General features: G+C 40.6%; 1 long non-coding RNA gene across 1 annotated transcript; it reads right to left on the bottom strand.

The window, feature by feature from the left end:
* Positions 1-3251: 3251 nt before the first annotated feature.
* Positions 3252-5647, bottom strand: LOC135261439 (uncharacterized). The gene is made up of 2 exons (XR_010331935.1): positions 4925-5647; positions 3252-3313 (listed from the first exon to the last, which is right to left on the bottom strand). It is a non-coding gene; the product is annotated as an uncharacterized LOC135261439 (long non-coding RNA).
* Between the last annotated feature and the right edge of the window lie 528 nt (positions 5648-6175).

Below are 6175 nucleotides of genomic sequence, written 5' to 3'. Positions count from 1 at the left end.
CCTACACCTGTGAACCAATCATTCCAATTCCCATCTATGACTGTGGCTATAGGGTCACATGAAATGCACAATGACACACACACTTTAAAGCAAAGCAGGATTCAAATGTCACATTACTGTGCTGAGGCACCATTGTCAATTGCACCAATTTTGCAGACACTGTGTTAATAGGGTGATTTTCTGAGGGTTATAATAATAATAAATATTTAAAGTTTTGCTCTGACAAAGTCAGATTCAAAACAGCTCTTTGTCCCCTGTAATGTTGTTAAATGAGATTTGGTTCAGCAGCTTGTTCCTCCCTGGAAAAGTTCCACTCTTTGCACTGTTTGTGTGAAGCCACTGAATCCTTTTGATGTCCAATCCAAAATATTACCGCTTATCTTATCAAGGTGCCAAAGCTATTAAAGCAATAAAAAGTCATCAATAATTGAAAATCCTGTCATGAATAATTGAGTGTGTGCGCTCCGTTTCTCGGTGGCACAGCATACTGGCCTAATCCGGGAATAACTGCGGGGAGAACTGGCATCACAAGCCAGAGAGGAGCCCTGTGGGTCCCGCCCGCTGACTCCCAGCATGCACCACCCTCCACAAGAGCATATTAGCATCCATAAATATTTATGGTGGAGAAATTCCCACTGTTTCTGTTCCTGCTGAGTAGTCCTCTACTCCTGTTTCCACTGCTCATATCAGGGTCTTCTTTTCTTCCAGGCTAGAGACCCCTCTTAGGGACAGGCACAGACAGACAGACAGACAAAGAGACACAGATACACACACACACACACACACAGGTGCGCACACACACATGCACGTACACACACAATACTCATTATTAGGGTGACAACCTTTGAAAAGCCCAAATGCAGGACAAGAAGATTTTACAACATATAATTATGAGATTATCTGCCTTGTTGGAATGTTAGAACACATTTGAAACAGTTTGAATGTTTGTGAATGTTCTGAGCACACTGTACGATTCGAGACGACTCTTCAGAACATACATGCACAGCCGTACTCCTCGAAGAATGAGCATCTGTGGATTTTTACATGATGGTTTCTAAATGCGTGTTATTGCATTTTTTAGCAAAATGAGGGACATTATCTGGAGTTGTGAGACACTGGAGAAATTATTATAATGTGGGACTGTCCAGCATAATCCGGGACAGATGGTCACTCATCATTATTGTTTACATACATAATGTACCGCCTTCCTCCTAAGCAAACACAATCTTTTCATACCCCTTCCTTTCTGCCACTTCCAGGCTGTCTCCTTCACTGTCTGCCTCTCCTCCAGAACCTCCAGAGAATTCAAGTTTTCCTTCATGAAATGGATGGCTAATTACTTCTTTCAGCTTCTTTTTAACTAATTCATTTTTTTTTTTTCATTTGGGGATTACTGTTGAATTCTTGTTTGATTATTCTAATGAAGTAATCTTCCCCCAGTGCACCCCTCCCCACACTCGCTCCACAAGGATAAAGTAGAGCCAAACTTTCTCCTGGCTCTTGTTCATATTTAATTTCTAAAACGCAACCCGCCCTCCAGTTACATGCAGTTCAGTACAAACTCTGGTGAAAATTTCAAACAAGATACATTACATGGCCAACCATATGTGTACATCTCTAATTATTCTACTTATTGGGTTTGGCTACTAACAGGTGCATAAAAACAAGCATATAGCCATGCAATTTCCATGGATAAACATTGGTAGTAGAATGGGTCATACTGAAGTGACTTTCAACTCAGTGACTTTTAACATGGCACTGTCAAAGGATGCCACACTTCCAACAAGTCAGTATGACGAATTTCTGCCCTCCAAGAGCTGCCCCAGTCATCTGTAAGTGCTGTTATTGTGAAGTGGAAAGGTCTAAGAGCAACAGCTGCTCAGCTGCAAAATGGCAGGCCAGACAAGTTTACAGAATGGAACCGCTGAGTTCTAAAGGGCGTAACACGTAAAAATCATCTTCTCTCGGTTGTAACAAAATACATTTTTGTATATCGCGATTGGACTGTAAAGTGGTGGAGAATGAATAACGGTCTGGGGCTATATTTCATGGTTTGGGCTAGGCTCCTTTGTTCCAGTGAAGGGAAGGCTAGGAAAGAGATCTTAATGCCACAGCATACAATGACACTTTAGAGCAGTGGTCTCCAACCCTGGTCCTGGAGAGCTACAGGGTCTGCTGGTTTTCATAGTGACTCTGCACTTCATGAATCAATTAGAGCAGTTGATTACACAGTTAACTCAACTCACCTGGTGTCTAGGGTCTCAACTGGGTTCTGATTTTAAGGTGAAAACAAAAACCAGCAGACCCTGTAGCTCTCCAGGACCAGGGTTGGAGACCACTGTTCTAGAGAACTGTGTGCTTCCAACTTTGTGGCAACAGTTTGGGGAAGGCCCTTTCCTGTTTCAGCATGACAATGTCCCCAAATCGAGGTCCATAAAGAAATGGTTTGGCGAGTTTATTGAGGAAGAATTTGACTAGCTTCCACAGAGCCCTGACCTCAACCCCATCCAACACCTTTGGGATGAATTGGAATGCTGACTCTGAGCCTCATCGCTCAATATCAGTGTCCAACCTCACTAATGCTGTTGTGCTGAATGGAATCTCTGCAGCCATGTTCCAAAATCTAGTGAGAAGCCTCAGAATAGTGGAGGCTGTTAAGGCAGCAAAGGGGGGACAAACTCCACATCAATGCTTTGTAATGAGATGTTCAACAAGCGCATATGGGTGTAATGTTTTTGTGACCACATACACTACATGGCCTAAAGTACTGTATGTTTATGATATTAATGAAGCACTCAAAGTACACAGGTAAGCTCCCCAAACCAAATCCGTTAGACACCAGCCTAAGGCTCTTCATTTTGTGGACAAGGTCAGTTGTTATTATAGGGTAACCAGTAAAATTTTCATAGAAGTGAAAGAGGTTCAAATGGCTGTTCAGCTGAATTTCGGCAAATTGCATTTGTTCTCACCTAGCTATCGAAGCTATCATTACATTGGAGATTAGCCATTGAGGAGATGCTCTTATCCTGAGCAACATGCATTATTTTACAAAAAATCAATTTATACAGCTGGATATTTCCCGGGCCTCACCTGGGAGTCAAGACTTTGGAGTTATAAGGACAGGTTTTGATACACTGTTACATATACAGCAGTGAGACCATTTTCTTTAACTGGACTGTTCAAAGCGAGATGCATTATTTACACTTCACTGCTCTTCCACAGGGCTGGCACAACTACTTAAGCTTCACTCCTTTGTAAATGTCACATCAGCCAGGTGCAGTGTCTTTATTCCTCCTTATGGTCAATGTAGGACCTTGACAGAAAGCAGCGACAGTGGGATGGTGCAGAGTCAGGGTGAGCTGTAAGCACCTTGAGAGAGAAGTCAGCAGTTTCTGCAGTGACTCCAAAGCCCTTCAGTATAAGCTGACATAATATGTGCTAAGGGTGCATTAATGTTGAAATTAAGCCATATATAATGGGTACTCTGGTTTAAGAATTTAATATTAGCAATGCTGAGGCTAGCTAATGCATTGTGGTAATTTGGTTCCACAGTGGTATATAGTTAGAAGGCATTATGAGAAATGTTTTAAAACTCGACAGCTGTGTCTCACCAGTAATTACAGATTGTAGAGTCAAACTGGTCTGAACTAGGGATAATACTGTATTTCTCAGGGACAGACTGCAACCTCAGACTTGAAGTACCAGGGTAATTCTTCACAGCCTGGAGGATTTTGCTGCCGAAACGTGTGGAGAGCAGGGGAAAGACATACGCCAAACACTGAGTCAGCCTGCAAAATTTTTCAAAACACTCTTATGTGCACCCAGCAGGATAACATGTTCCAGCTCCCCTCAGGGCTGACTTCATAAAAATGGCAGAAGGCAGCAACATACACGCACACACCCAAATACGCACATGTACACATACATATACATTTATTTGTTCTTTTCTTTATTTATTTATTTGCTCAAAGTAATACTGCATTCTCCAGTCTGCTAGTGTCCAGCATTTTATCCAACTGTACAGGTAATTTCTCTCATTATTGTGAAGCTAGGCACCTGACTAGAAGCTCATGGGTTGAAAACATTTATGGGAACCCTACCATTCTATTCCTTCAGCCAGGGGTTCTCAATACTGGTCCAGAAGTGCCCTAAACGTGGCTTTTTCTTTCATTCTTAATTACACTGCATTTTACATTTTTGCCATTTAGAAGAAGCTCTTATGCAGAGCAATTTGCACAAATTATTATTTTATTTATTTATTTTTTACATGCTAATCAATTTATTCAGCTGGATAATTTGCTAAAGCAATTCAAGTTAAGTACCTCACTCAAGGCTCCAGCGACACACCCTAGTCAGCAAGAAAATACACCTTAGGTAACTCTAAAGCAGCTTCCACAGTAATGTTCTGCCTCCAGAGGTTGTGTGTGTGTTATTACCCAATTACTCTTCAAACAATTAGGTTTAATTTTATTTGTAGTTGGATCAATTTCCTATGGTGCATGCAACCCGAGACTTCTGGACTCAAGTAAAGAAGTACCGGCACATTATCAAAACTGATATCACTGCGTATGATTGTGAATTAATGCTTTAAAATCGGTTTATATGCAAGACCTCTGGAAACATAATGTCTCTGTACAAGCTGCCATGGAGTTATTTGGAGTGTATGTATTTCCTAGCTTAAGAAAATACACTTCAAGTACACTTCAAGCTTTACAATGGCTGCCCCTACATCAGCAATTTTAAAGCTGGAATTCCTTCAGAATCCTAAGATCTAAAATATCCATCACCACACAAACTGTTGGCCAATAAAAAACAAACTGAAACTTTTTTAAAATGGCAGGAAGTGAACTCTCCATTTAAAATTTAGAGTGATCCATAAAAAGTGTGGGGTGATAAATAAAAGTGACCGGTCAGGCTCTCTCACCAATGTTAACACGTTCCACTGAGACAGTGCTCCTGGGCTCCAAAGCAGGTGTGTGACCTTCCATTAATAATGAGGTTGATCACGCCAGCACTGCAGCTGACTACCTGGTGTCCTCTTTTAATTCTTGCTGTCTGGGATGTTCAGCCAGCCAAAAGGTCACAGTATGTAAACGGAATTGCCATCTGGAGTCCGAAAATGGAAAGAAAAAAATGACTTGTCAGGAGCGGTACCAACACAATTCAACTGGATATTTTTTAAAATGCTGTCATGTCTGTGTAGGAACATGAAAGAAAATACATTTCTGAATATGAAAGAACAAACTGAAAATTCATCAAAAGAGCTGTGTATGTTATTGTATTATCTTTTCTGTTTGAATTTGTTGGGGTCATTTTGACCTGTCCTCTCCAAATATCGTGTGATGGAGTGGGGGTTTTGGAAGACCAAACGCAACTGAACAGGGATTCTTTAAGCTATTCACCTGAGGCAGAATAACCACTAATTCTCAAGAGACAAAAGGACAGGGGAAAAAGAATGAAAAGAAAGACAAATGGGCCTCATTCATCGACTGTTCTTAATAATTTCCTTCTTAAAACCCACTTACGTAGTTTTCACGAAGATTCTGACATTCATCAATGTTTTCTTATTTGAAATTTGTTCTTAGGCAACAGAATCTACGCACACTCGAAAGCACACTTACGCACATTTGAGTGCTGACATGTTTGTGCAAATTAATTGGTACTTGCATTTTCTTCAATTTAACAGTTGTATAATATTATGGATTTAAATTACTATAATATTATCATTTATAATATTTTTTAAATTATTTTCATTATTTTAAGGTGCATTAGCATTAAGGTGCCAGGTTAGGCCTCAGAGGGTGGTTGCCTCAGCAGGAGTTCATCTGTAAATAAATGATTTTAAAAAATCAAACCATTGTAGTGACCTTTTATTTTCGGGAGTTTCAATTATGCAATGTTTAGTCTATACTACAAAAGCAAATGTATAAGTTTTGAATACAAACTAAGCCCTTAGGTAACACTTTCTAAACACATGGACATGTTGAAGAGGAGAACACTTATTCAGAGGCGTCACTAGGGGGGTGCAGACCGCACCGGGTGACACCGTCAGAGTGGGGTGACACCGAAATGACTTTGTGCAGCGTTTTGTGTAGCGACGGGTTGAAACAATTTCTCCGATACAGTTTACTGCCGGTTGATTTAATTAGCGGTATTGATATGAGAAGCGCTTTGT

This window comes from Anguilla rostrata, chromosome 8 (genome assembly GCF_018555375.3).
Source record: "Anguilla rostrata isolate EN2019 chromosome 8, ASM1855537v3, whole genome shotgun sequence".
Classification (NCBI taxonomy): Eukaryota; Metazoa; Chordata; class Actinopteri; order Anguilliformes; family Anguillidae; genus Anguilla; species Anguilla rostrata.
This window is presented reverse-complemented; position numbering and strand designations above follow the sequence as displayed.